Here is a 14,741-nt window from a genome sequence, read left to right as displayed (position 1 = left end):
TTGTAAGCCTCGCGGCCAGCTGTTTTATGCACCGGTTATTTTCACATTGACGTTGGGATTGTCGGCATAGGTTGGCGCGTCCAATAGGCTAGGGGAAGATAAGCTTAGCCTAAAATAAATATAATTAAATTTGGTAAAAATTGTGCCAATACAGAAATAAACCCACATGTACATATTACCTCAACTACCTCAACTAGCCGGTGCCCCCACACATTGACTCTGCAACGGTACCCCCCTGTATATATAGCCTCCCTACTGTCACTTTATTTTACTTCTGCTCTTTTTTTCTCAACACTTTTTTTGTTGTTGTTTTATTCTTACTTTTTTTGTTTAAAATAAATGCACTGTTGGTTAAGGGCTGTAAGTAAACATTTCACTGTAATGTCTGCACCTGTTGTATTCGGCGCATGTGACCAATAAAATTTGATTTGATTTGATTTGATTTAAATGTAAATCATTCAAAATACTACACCAGAGCATGATTTGGCCACAGAGAATCATTAGATTCTTTAAAAAATGAGCTGTGGATTGTTTTAAGCACACAATTTGGGCAGCGCGCTGCCAATAGCCTAGCTGATTGCTGAGTTGCAGCAGTCAGTGAAAAGCAGTTAAATAGGCCTAGGCCTATCGCAATATTTCAAGATACAAATCGTAGGAAAAAGATATGTTTAGAAAGCAAATGGCTTTAGCTGAAAAGCTAAGACAAGGAAAATACTCTAATCTGTCTCTAGTTATCAAAATTCTCAACTCCCAATTGAGCGAACAGTAGCCATCGGCTATATCCCCGGTGAGTGTGCACATATTCACCGTCTTTATCATTGGATCAGTACCACTGATACTGGTACGTTTTTCGGGGGACAATAATTTCCTCCTCCAGGCTAGATGGACGTCATATTGTACTATTTGTGTCTCCCCTTTTCGTAGGCCTAAATTAGATGGTTGCATTCAAGACAAGGTCGTTTTTACTGATCTGTTTGTCAGTGTCAGAGTAGGCTTCTAATTTGTGTCGGTTTAAAAAATATGTTGCATTTCTCTACAGTCATATAAAGTGTAGTAGAATTGCATGAAATTTTATTATAAAAGGCCACATTTTCCTGTGCAAAGGAGAAGAAACATCTGCTTAGGCCTACTCTATGTCACCACGCTCTCAGGCATGCATTGTTCAGAACTGTCTGTTTTGCTAACAGTAATTGCTGAGGCGCCACTACAGCCTGGGGTTCGATCCCGGCTGTGACCGGAAGCCCCATAGGACAGCGCACAGGGCGAGGGGAGGGTTTGGCTGGTTGGGTTTTCCTTGGCTGATCGTGCTCTAGCGACTCCTTGTGACAGGGCCAGGCTCCTGCAAGCTGACTCCAGTCGTCAGTCGATCATTGTTTCCTCCGACTCATTGGTGTGGCTGATATCCTGGTTAGGCGAGCAGTGTGATAAGAAGTAGGCGGCCAGGCGGGTCATGTTGCGGAGGATGCATGACTCGACCTTCGCCTCTTCCGCGCCCATTGAGGAGTTGCAGAGATCAGCCAACGGGACCTAATGCGGGGAGAAAACCGAGTAAAAAATATGCTGGTGGCCATATCACCCTGAACACGATTGTTCTGGGTCGGGCCTGGTTAGTACTGGAATGGGAGACCGCCTGGGAATACCAGAAAGAAAAAAAAAATGTTACAGTAATTGAGTTATACAGTGCCTTCAGAAAGTATTCATACCCCTTGACTTATTCCACATTTTTGTTTTGTTACAGCCTTCAAAATTGATTAAATGAATTAACAAATCTCACCGATCTACACACAATACATAATGACAAAGTGAAAAAGAAATTGGGGACATTTTTGCTAAGTTATTGCTAATGAAATACAGAAATCTAATTTACATACGTACGTACGGTAGTCACACCCCTGAGTCAATATTTTGTACACGTACTGTGGCGCACCGCAGGTTAGCCACCAGGGGGAGACTCGTCGAGGCCTGGTGACAGACGGAATCTACATCACACGGCAATGGCTCCCTCTAATGGACATGCCAGGTCTCGACGGGCTCTCCGTCCAGGACTAATTGGGGCTGATTGTGGTTGGTGAGTAATCAAGGGGCTGATTGCTCACCAGCTGGACGAGTCCCATAAGCTGCCAGAAGGGCAGCACACGGGGGTGGGGACTGGGGAAGAGAGGTTACTCCCGTATAGTCATGCGCAGTACCAGAGATAACGGAGGGAGCTCGGTTTTGTTCCCCACAGGATACAGCAAGACCCCGGAGCCCGGAAGACGGTATCCCGGAGGACGTCTCCTGGAGGAGACCTATTCTTTTCTCTTTGTTTATTATTTCAATAAACACCCTTGAAAGCGAGATAATACAATTCTGTCCGTGTCTGATCTGTGTAAACGTCTTGACCAAACCCCCTGGTCTGCCACAGTACCTTTGGCAGGATTACAGCGGAGAGTCTTTCTGGGTAAGTCTGTGCAACATTTGCTCATTATTCTTCTCAAAAATGTTCAAGCCCTGTTAAATTGGTTGTTGATCATTGCTAGACAACTGTTTTCAGGTATTGCCATAGATTTTCAAGTAGCTTTCAGTCAAAACTGTAACTCGGCCACTCAGGAACATTGTCAGTCTCCAGCAACTCCAGTGTAGATCTGGCCTTGTTTTAAGTTATTGTCCTGCTGAAAGGTGAATTCATCTTCCAGTGTCTGGTGGAACGCAGACTGAACTACAGTGAGGGAAAAAAGTATTTGATCCCCTGCTGATTTTGTACGTTTGCCCACTGACAAAGAAATTATCAGTCTATAATTTTAATGGTAGGTTTATTTGAACAGTGAGAGACAGAAAAACAAAACAAAAATCCAGAAAAACGCATTTCAAAAATGTTATAAATTGATTTGCATTTTAATGAGGGAAATAAGTATTTGACCCCCTCTCAATCAGAAAGATTTCTGGCTCCCAGGTGTCTTTTATACAGGTAAGGAGCTGAGATTAGGAGCAAACTCTTAAAGGGAGTGCTCCTAATATCAGCTTGTTACCTGTATAAAAGACACCTGTCCACCGAAGCAATCAATCAATCAGATTCCAAACTCTCCACCATGGCCAAGACCAAAGAGCTCTCCAAGGATGTCAGGGACAAGATTGTAGACCTACACAAGGCTGGAATGGGCTACAAGACCATCGTCAAGCAGCGAGAAGGTGACAACAGTTGTTGCGATTATTCGCAAATGGAAGAAACACAAAAGGACTGTCAATCTCCCTCGGCCTGGGGCTCCATGCAATATCTCACCTCGTGGAGTTGCAATGATCATGAGAACGGTGAGGAATCAGCCCATAACTACACGGGAGGATCTTGTCAATGATCTCAAGGCAGCTGGCACCATAGTCACCAAGAAAACTATTGGTAACACACTACGCCGTGAAGGACTGAAATCCTGCAGCGCCCGCAAGGTCCCCCTGCTCAAGAAAGCACATATACAGGCCCATCTGAAGTTTGCCAATGAACATCTGAATGATTCAGAGGAGAACTGGGTGAAAGTGTTGTGGTCAGATGAGACCAAAATGGAGCTTTTTGGCATCAACTCAACTCGCCGTGTTTGGAGGAGGAGAAGGAATGCTGCCTATGACCCCAAGAACACCATCCCCTCCGTCAAACATGGAGGTGGAAACATTATGCTTTGGGGGTGTTTTTCTGCCAAGGGGAGAGGACAACTTCACCGCATCAAAGGGACGATGGGCGGGCCCATGTACCGTCAAATCTTGGGTGAGCAGGAGTGGCTCAAGAAGAAGCACATTAAGGTCCTGGAGTGGCCTAGCCAGTCTCCAGACCTTAATCCCATAGAAAATCTGTGGAGGGAGCTGAAGGTTAGAGTTGCCAAACGTCAGCCTCGAAACCTTAATGACTTGGAGAAGATCTGCAAAGAGGAGTGGGACAAAATCCCTCCTGAGATGTGTGCAAACCTGGTGGCCAACTACAAGAAACGTCTGACCTCTGATTGCCAACAAGGGTTTTGCCACCAAGTACTAAGTAATGTTTTTCAGAGGGGTCAAATACTTATTTCCCTCATTAAAATGCAAATCAATTTATAACATTTTTGACATGCGTTTTTCTGAATTTTTTTGTTGTTCTGTCTCTCACTGTTTAAATAAACCTAGCATTAAAATGATAGACTGATAATTTATTTGTCAGTGGGCAAACGTACAAAACCAGCAGGGGATCAAATACTTTTTTCCCTCACTGTAGGTTTTCCTCCATGATTTTGCTTGTGCTTAACTCCGTTCCGTTTCTTTTTTATCCTACCCCCCCTAATTAGGTTAGTATTGTGGAGTAACTACAAAGTTTTCTCCTATCACAGTCATTAAACTGTTTTAAAATTGAAATTCCTGAGTGGTTTCCTTCCTCTCCGGCAACTGAGTTAGGAAGGACGCCTGTGTCTTTGTAGTGACTGGGTGTATTGACATCCAAAGTGTAATTCATAACTTCACCATGCTCAAAGGGATATTCAATGTCTGCTTTTTTTTACCCATCTACCAATAGGTGCCCTTCTTTGCAAGGCACTGGAAAACCTCCCTGGTCTTTGTGGTTGAACCTGTGTTTGAAATTCACTGCTCGACTGAGGGACCTTATAGATAATTTTATGTGTGGGGTATAGAGAAGGTAGTCATAAAAAATCATGGTAAACACTATTATTGCACACAGAGGGAGTCCATGCAACTTATTATGTGACTTGTTTAGGACATTTTTACTCCTGAACTTAATTAGGCTTGCCACAACAAAGGGGTTGAATACTTATTGACTCAATACATTTCAGCTTTTCATTTTGTATTAATTTGTAAACATTTCGTAAACATAATTACACTTTGACATTATGGGGTAGTGTGTGTAGGCCAGTGACAAAAAATCTCAATTCAATCCATTTTAAATTCAGGCTGTAACACAACACAATGTGGAAAAAGTCAGGGGGATGTGAATACTTTCTGAAAGCACTGTATTAGCCTAAATTATGACTATGCAATATACTCGTCACATTAGGAATAGTAGCCCATCTTACATTAGTCTGTAAATGCGATGATAGTTGCATGCAATCCTTTATTATAAAGGTGCAATTTTATGGTGAAAAAAATAGCTTCCCCAAACTTACATTTACATTACATTTTAGTCATTTAGCAGATGCTCTTATCCAGAGCGACTTACAGAAGCAATTAGGGTTAAGTGCCTTGCTCAAGGGCACATCGACAGATTTTTCACGTAGTTGGCTCGGGGATTAGAACCAGCGACCTTTCGGTTACTGGCACAACGCTCTTACCCACTAAGCTACCTGCCGCCCTAACTTGAAACTCATGCCGCCTATGGATGTCGGCATTTGAAGTCGGCCTTGTTGTGACTTGATAGCGTGTATTATGCATCTATTTAATGTTACACTGTATGTTCACCCCTCCCCCACAACCCACTTTGCCATACCCTAGTTTTAGCTGAACTGATGCCTCTTTGCTGAAGTACATAGCCAACTGTACAACACCAAACAGACAGTGGCTAACGAATAGTGTGGCAATACTTTGTCAGTTCTGCTGTTGAAATGTATACATATAGCAGAAGTTATTAGAGCTCCTATTTGTTTGCGAGGGATTTGCGACCCATTATCACCATCTGTTTTCAGCTTTATCAATATTATCAAATGTGATTGATAAAGATAATCTATTCTGAAGTCATAAATTAGTTATCATGTGTATTCTGGACAAATCTGAGGAGTACAGAGATGGTTTCGTGTGAAGTGGTGAGTAATTAATTAATTTCTCAACCCTCCTGTAGGCTATCAGATTTCCCCATTGGACACATTATTAATAGGGAGCGTTCGTCACTCAAGCCATCCCATTTATTCTGCACTGTCTCCCATTCCTGTCAATTCATGGCACCTCAAGGAATCAACCTGACCAGACAGACCAGCTCAGCCTTTCCCAGGGCAGCCTTTCTGCAGCGCCAGCACTGGCTGTCGGACATTTAACGTTGAATTTACATTATTTATGAGGTACCTTTGAAACGATTTTCATTATTTTCCAAATTTCCATAAAATACTCTTGCAGGCCACTTGCAACATTGCGGATACAGACTTAATATGGGGAATACAGGAATAGGCACAGTGTCCAAACATATTGCCTCATCACTGATTGATTGTTTACTTCACCAATGTTGCAACTCGCATTGCAGTTAAATAGCTTTAAAACTATTTAGAACACTTTAAGCACTGTGGTTCCTCGGTTACTTTTTTTCATCCAATCCAATTCTCCAAAAGGCAACTGCTGTTTATCCTACGAAAAATAATGCTCTTGATCATCAATTTCCTTCTCCGGCCTTTCTGTCAATTCCCCTCTCTGAAGTAGTGATACACAGGATTACTCAACAATAACCTTGACAGTCATTTCTATGTCCATGCCAAAGTCATTATATTGTATTGACTCATCGGCAGAGCAGTAAACTGATTATTTTATAAGCATTTCAGCATCAAAATGTGAAATATATATAGTGAAACCAAGGACCCCATTGGAGAGAAGGATCTATAACTTATACATGGTCTTAAAGCTTTGGCTGTGCTGTGAACCTTTTCCCCATTTCAACATTACATTTAACATAAAGGCCATGAATCCAAGCCATGTCCTTGACTGTACAGAGCTCCATGGCCTAGGTGTGATATCATGGTTTTTCTATAAATAATGGGGCCAATGTGTGACATTGGGATCACCATATCAAAATGGTTTGAAATAAATTATTTTTATGCAATTCCACGTGTGTAGTTAGTGGAATAAAAGTGAATATGCAAATTGGCCCATACTCCACCTATACAACAGCCTAGGACTATACATCCTTTAAACAGGGTGTATACAGACATTGGCAAGTCAAATTCAAAGGGCTTCAGGGACTTTTTTAAGCACTTAATTTTCAATGACCTCAATGTTATACATTTGTATAATTTATATAATTGTACATATAGAGCCTAATATAGAACCTCCCCTCCCCCCAAAAAGCATGCAAAAGAGTATAAAAGAAAAAGTACAACTAACAATAATGCATTTTGTGGGCCTTGATATTCACATGTATAATTACATTCTAAAATGTGAGAATAATATGGACATTGCCTGACTAAACAGATTGGATGCATGCATGAAGATGTTTGTGTAGCCTATGCAGTCACACATAATAAAGCCATGAACAGCGGTAGCATTAATCTTACCATAGCAGTTTTTATACTGAGACCGTGACCAAAAAACTGGATCCTTTTTTAATGGAAGGATTTGTATGGAAAGCCACGTTGAAGCCAACATTTTTGGAATCACCTTGTTGTGCTGTGCTCACCTGAACAGGAATGTGGCACGGCGGTCATTGTGGGCAGATTTTGTCATCAAAGTCTGTCATTCTCTGGATTTATGGTGCTTTCAAGACAACTGGGAACTCTGTAAAAAAAACAAGGTTGATTTCAAATTGGATGACCGTTCAAAGTTGTCTTGATCTCACTGAAGTCTGATATTTCCAATTTCCAAATTTCCAGTTGTTTTGAATGCGGCAAAAGTCATGCTGGATTGACAGCATAGCCAACGTAGTCAACCTTTTCTGGCCCATGGTGTTGAATGTTCATCTTTTTAAGCTTGGAAAAGAGACCCTTAAACCCAGACTTGGACCTCACACCCACTCCACTGAATAGCAGGCTAGTGATTGCTTTGCAATGCTTGCAGTTAGCCACTGATTCCTTCGAACCCACTCATTGTTGAATTTGCAATTTCCAACTTGTTGTGTAATGTTTATGGCCGATGAGCACCGATATGTTTTATCTATAATTTCTGTTCATATGACAAGGACTGAAAAGGATTTGCCAGCAGATTGTCGACGTGATTCAAGATGATGACTGCTTGTCTAGCTTGCTAGCTAAGATTTTGAAGGTATGATGTTGACATGATCAGTCCAATCAAAGCTACGGTAGATATAACGTGATTTGACGTCATTTTAAGCTCGAGGCCCTGGGTCTGAACCCCGCCCTGTGCAACTGGGTCCTGGACTTCCTGACGGGCCTCCCCCAGGTGGTGAAGGTAGGAAACAACATCTACACTTCACTGATCCTCAAAACTGGGGCCCCAAAAGGGTGCGTGCTCAGCCCCCTCCTGTACTCCCTGTTCACCCATGACTGCGTGGCCAAGCACGCCTCCAACTCAATCATCACATTTGCAGATGACACAACAGTAGTAGGCTTGATTACCAACAATGACGAGACTGCCTACAGGGAGGAGGTGAGGGCTCTGGGAGTGTGGTGCCAGGAAAATAACCTCTCTCTCAACGTCAACAAAACAAAGGAGATGATCGTGGACTTCAAGAGACAGCAGAGGGTGCACCCCCCTATCCACATCGACGGGACCGCAGTGGAGAAGGTGGAAAGCTTCATGTTCCTTGGCGTACACATCACTGACAAACTAAAATGGTCCACCCACGCAGACAGTGTGGTGAAGAAGGCACAACAGAGCCTCTTCAACCTCAGGAGGCTGAAGACATTTGTCTTGGCACCTAAAACCCTCACAAACCTTTACAGATGCACAATTGGGAGCATCCTGTCAGGCTGTATCACCGCCTGGTACGGCAACTGCACCGCCCGCAACTGCAGGGCTCTCCAGAGAGTGGTCCGGTCTGCCGAACGCATTACCGGGGGCAAACTACCCGCCCTCCAAGACACCTAAAGCACCCGATGTCACAGGAAGGCCAAAAAGATCATCAAGGACATCAACCACCCGAGCCACTGCCTGTTCACCCCGCTATCATCCAGAAGGCGAGGTCAGTACAGGTGCGTCAAAGCTGGGACCGAGAGAATGAAAAATAGCTTCTATCACAAGGCCATCAGACTGTTAACTAGCCATCATTAGCACATTAGAGGCTGCTGCTGCCTATTGAAATCACTGGCCACTTTAAGAAATGGAACATTAGTCACTTTAATAATGTGTACATCTCTTGCATTACTTATCTCATATGTACAGTGGGGGAAAAAAGTATTTAATCAGTCACCAATTGTGCAAGTTCTCCCACTTAAAAAGATGAGAGGCCTGTAATTTTCATCATAGGTACACGTCAACTATGACAGACAAATTGAGAAAATAAAATCCAGAAAATCACATTGTAGGATTTTTAATGAATTTATTTGCAAATTATGGTGGAAAATAAGTATTTGGTCACCTACAAACAAGCAAGATTTCTGGCTCTCACAGACCTGTAACTTCTTCTTTAAGAGGCTCCTCTGTCCTCCACTCGTTACCTGTATTAATGACATATAAAAGACACCTGTCCACAACCTCAAACAGTCACACTCCAAACTCCACTATGGCCAAGATCAAAGAGCTGTCAAAGGACACCAGAAACAAAATTGTAGGCCTGCACCAGGCTGGGAAGACTGAATCTGCAATAGGTAAGCAGCTTGGTTTGAAGAAATCAACTGTAGGAGCAATTATTAGGAAATGGAAGACATACAAGACCACTGATAATCTCCCTCGATCTGGGACTCCACGCAAGATCTCACCCCGTGGGGTCAAAATGATCACAAGAACGGTGAGCAAAAATCCCAGAACCACACGGGGGGACCTAGTGAATGACCTACAGAGAGCTGGGACCAAAGTAACAAAGCCTACCATCAGTAACACACTACGCCGCCAGGGACTCAAATCCTGCAGTGCAAGACGTGTCCCTCTGCTTAAGCCAGTACATGTACAGGCCCGTCTGAAGTTTGCTAGAGTGCATTTGGATGATCCAGAAGAGGATTGGGAGAATATCATATGGTCAGATGAAACCAAAATAGAACTTTTTGGTAAAAACTCAACTCGTCGTGTTTGGAGGACAAAGAATGCTGAGTTGCATCCAAAGAACACCATACCTACTGTGAAGCATGGGGGTGGAAACATCATGCTTTGGGGCTGTTTTTCTGCAAAGGGACCAGGACGACTGATCCGTGTAAAGGAAAGAATGATTGGGGCCATGTATCGTGAGATTTTGAGTGAAAACCTCCTTCCATCAGCAAGGGCATTGAAGATGAAACGTGGCTGGGTCTTTCAGCATGACAATGATCCCAAACACACCGCCCGGGCAACGAAGGAGTGGCTTCGTAAGAAGCATTTCAAGGTCCTGGAGTGGCCTAGCCAGATCTCAACCCCATAGAAAATCTTTGGAGGGAGTTGAAAGTCCGTGTTGCCCAGCGACAGCCCCAAAACATCACTGCTCTAGAGGAGATCTGCATGGAGGAATGGGCCAAAATACCAGCAACAGTGTGTGAAAGCCTTGTGAAGACTTACAGAAAACGTTTGACCTGTGTCATTGCCAACAAAGGGTATATAACGAAGTATTGAGAAACTTTTGTTATTGACCAAATACTTATTTTCCACCATAATTTGCAAATAAATTCATTAAAAATCCTACAATGTGATTTTCAGGATTATTTTTTCTCATTTTGTCTGTCATAGTTGACGTGTACCTATGATGAAAATTACAGGCCTCTCTCATCTTTTTAAGTGGGAGAACTTGCACAATTGGTGGCTGACTAAATACTTTTTTCCCCCACTGTTTATACTGTATTCTATAATATTCTACTGTATCTTAGTCCATGCCGCTCTGTCATTGCTTGTCCATATGTATATATTCTTAAATTCCATTCCTTACTAGATTTGTGTGTATTGGGTATATGTTGTGAAATTGTTAGATAATACTTGTTAGATAGTACTGCACTGTCGGAGCTAGAAGTACAAGCATTTCGCTACACACGCAATAACATCTGCTAAACACGTGTATGTGACAAATAAAATTTGATTAGATTTTTATCTGTGGCCAATGACATTTAGCCTACTTGGATGGGCACTTCAAATCACATATTATTTGTCACATGCGCCGAATACAACAGATGTAGACTTTACCGTGAAATGCTTACTTACAGGCCCTTAACCAACAATGCAGTTCAAGAAATAGAGCTAAGAAAATATTTGCTAATTTTTTTAAAATAAAAAGTAACAATAAAATAACAATAACGAGGCTATATACAGGGGGTACCGGTACCGAGTCAATGTGCGGGGGTACAGGTTAGTCTGGGGGGGGGGGTCGGTCAGTCAATGTAAATAGTCCGGGTGGCCATTTGATTAATTGTTCAGCAGTCTTATGGCTTTGGGGTAGAAGCTGTTAAGGAGCCATTTGGACCTAGACTTGGCGCTCCGGTACCACTTGCCGTGCGGTAGCAGAGAGAACAGTCTATGACTTGGGTGACTGGAGTCTTTGAACATTTTTTTGGGCCTTCCTCTGACACCGCCTAGTATATAGGTCCTGGATGGCAGGAAGCTTGGCCCCAGCGACGTACTGGGCCATACGCACTACCCTCTGTAGCGCCTTATGGTCGGATGCCGAGCAGTTGCCATACCAGGCGGTGATGCAACAGGTCAGGATGCTCTCGATGGTGCAGCTGTATAACTTTTTGAGGATCTGGGGACCCATGCCAAATCTTTTCAGGCTCCTGAGGGGGAAAAGGTGTGGTCGTGCCCTCTTCATGACTGTCTTGGTGTATTTGGACCATGATAGTTTGTTGGTGATGTGGACACCAAGGAACTTGAAAGTCTCGACACGCTCCACTGCAGCCCCGTCGACGTTAATGGGGGGCCTGTTCAGCCCTCCTTTTCCTGTAGTTGCTCACATTGAGGGAGAGGTTGTTGTCCTGGCACCACACTGCCAGATCTCTGACCTCCTCCATATAAGCTGTCTCATCGTTGCTTGGCCATGCAGTCGTGGGTGAACAGGGAGTACAGGAGGTGACTAAGCCCGCACCCCTGAGGAGCCCTAGTGTTGAGGATCAGCGTGGCAGATGTGTTGTTGCCTACCCTTACCACTTCTAATGTAACTCTATGGCAGCACCCAAGGAGCTTGAAATTTCGAGCTCTCCCCGTAGATTTTGCGGCGACGTAGTGTCCCCATGAGTGACAGAACACTGAGCATATCATGGCGCAAGTAGAGAACATTACCAACCCCTACACTCCTTATTTTACGCTGACTGCCCCACCACCACAGAAAGCACTGAGCTAGGCTGAAATATCTGCATTTTGGAGCTGCCTTACTGCCTTGCGGCTTTAACTCAGACACCTTTTTTTTTACATAGTTTACAATCTGATATGTGACACGTATTAATGCCAAAATAACATGCAAAACAGGCAACAAAAACAGGTGGGGCTCAAAACCTGCCCTGAATGACGGGTTGCCACTGAGTGGATGACTAATACAGCAAACACAGCAAAATATGCAGATGTTTGATCAAATAATTGCGCATTTATCAATAGGAATGTGTGGCTGCATTCCCCAGACGAATGCCTTAAAATAATGCCCCCCGTTTGTCACGTTGTATAATGATAGACAGGCGCAGGAATAGGTAATAGGGTTTTTTATTTCTCTACCCAACATAAGGTAGTCATGAAAAACGACGGGGACGAAGCCCAAAACAAACACGTGTGTGTGTGTGTGTGTGTGTGTGTGTGTGTGTATACAGTTGAAGTCGGAAGTTTACATACACCTTAGCCAAATACATTTAAACTCAGTTTTTCACAATTCCTGACAATTAATACTAGTAACAATTCCCTGTCTTAGGTCAGTTAGGATCACCACTTTATTTTAAGAATGTGAAATGTCAGAATAATAGTAGTGATTTATTTCAGCTTTAATTTCTTTCATCACATTCCCAGTGGGTCAGAAGTTTACATACACTCAATTAGTATTTGGTAGCATTGCCTATAAAATTGTTTAACTTGGGTCAAATGTTTCGGGTAGCCTTCCACAAGCTTCCCACAATAAGTTTGGTGAATTTGGGCCCATTCCTCCTGACAGAGCTGGTGTAACTGAGTCAGGTTTGTAGGCCTCCTTGCTCGCACACGCTTTTCCAGTTCTGCCCACAAATGTTCTATAGGATTTAGGTCAGGGATCTGTGATGGCCACTCCAATACCTTGACTTTGTTGTCCTTAAGCCATTTTGCCACATTTTACATTACATTTTAGTCATTTAGCAGACACTCTTATCCAGAGCGACTTACAGTTAGTGAGTGCATACATTTTTATTTATTTTTTCATACTGGTCCCCCGTGGGAATCGAACCCACAACCCTGGCGTTGCAAGCCCAATACTCTACCAACTGAGCTACACGGGACAACTTTGGAAGTATGCTTGGGGTCATTGTCCATATGGAAGACCAATTTGCGACCAAGCTTTAACTTCCTGACTGATGTCTTGAGATGTTGATTCAATATATCCACATAATGGTCCTTCCTCATGATGCCATCTATTTTGTGAAGTGCACCAGTCCCTCCTATAGCAAAGCACCCCCACAGCATGATGCTGTCACCCGCCGTGCTTCATGGTTGGGATGGTGTTCTTCGGCTTGCAAGCTCCTCCTTTTTCCTCCAAACATAACGATGGTCATTATGGCCAAACAGTTCTATTTTTGTTTCATCAGACCAGAGGACATTTCTCCAAAAAGTACGATCTTTGTCCCCATGTGCAGTTGAAAACCGTAGTCTGGCTATTTTATGGCGGTTTTGGATCAGTGGCTTCTTCCTTGCTGAGCAGCCTTTCAGGTTATGTCGATATAGGACTTGTTTTACTGTGGATATAGATACTTTTGTGCCTGTTTCCTCCAGCATCTTCACAAGGTCCTTTGCTGTTGTTCTGGGATTGATATACACTTTTCGCACTAGGAGACAGAACGCATCTCCTTCCTGAACGGTATGACGGCTGCGTGGTCCCATGTTGTTTATACTTGCGTACTATTGTTTGTACAGATGAATGTGGTACCTTCAGGCGTTTAGAAATTGCTCCCAAGGATGAACCAGACTTGTGGAGGTCTACAATAATTTTTTTCTGAGGTCTTGGCTGATTTCTTTTGATTTTCCCATGATGTAAAGAGGCACTGAGTTTGAAGGTAGGCCTTGAAATACATCCACAGGTACACCTCCAATTGACTCAAATTATGTAAATTTGCCTATCAGAAGCTTCTAAAGCCATGACATCATTTTCTGGAATATTCCAAGCTGTTTAAAGGCACAGTCAATTTAGTGTATGTAAACTTATGACCCACTGGAATTGTGATAGAGTGAATTATAAGTGAAAAATCTGTCTGTAAACAATATTTGAAAAAATTACTTGTGTCATGCACAAAGTAGATGTCTTAACCGACTTGCCAAAACAATAGTTTGTTAACAAGAAATGTGTGGAGTGGTTGAAAAACGATTTTTTAATGACTCCAACCTAAGTGTATGTAAACTTCCGACTTCAACTGATATATAACACAGGGATGTAACCCAAACAAAAGAGCGAGGTGTAACCTCTAAATAATACATGGGACGAGACCAGTAACAACAAGTGCACAATTACACGGTATGTAAACCGTAATACAATGTACAGTAACACGTATCACGAAAGCCGATACCACAGCGCACAGGTACTCATGAGACCAACGGACATGGGACAATAATCGACAACGACAATGGGGAACAGAGGGCACATACAGTGGGGAGAACAAGTATTTGATACACTGCCGATTTTGCAGGTTTTCCTACTTACAAAGCATGTAGAGGTCTGTAATTTTTATCATAGGTACACTTCAACTAACCCTAACCTTTGTTTGCAATTACAGAGATCATACGTTTCCTGTAGGTCTTGACCAGGTTTGCACACACTGCAGCAGGGATTTTGGCCCATTCCTCCATACAGACCTTCTCCAGATCCTTCAGGTTTC

The sequence above is a fragment of the Coregonus clupeaformis genome, chromosome 4 (assembly GCF_020615455.1).
Source record: "Coregonus clupeaformis isolate EN_2021a chromosome 4, ASM2061545v1, whole genome shotgun sequence".
NCBI classification, from domain to species: domain Eukaryota; kingdom Metazoa; phylum Chordata; class Actinopteri; order Salmoniformes; family Salmonidae; genus Coregonus; species Coregonus clupeaformis.
This window is presented reverse-complemented; position numbering follows the sequence as displayed.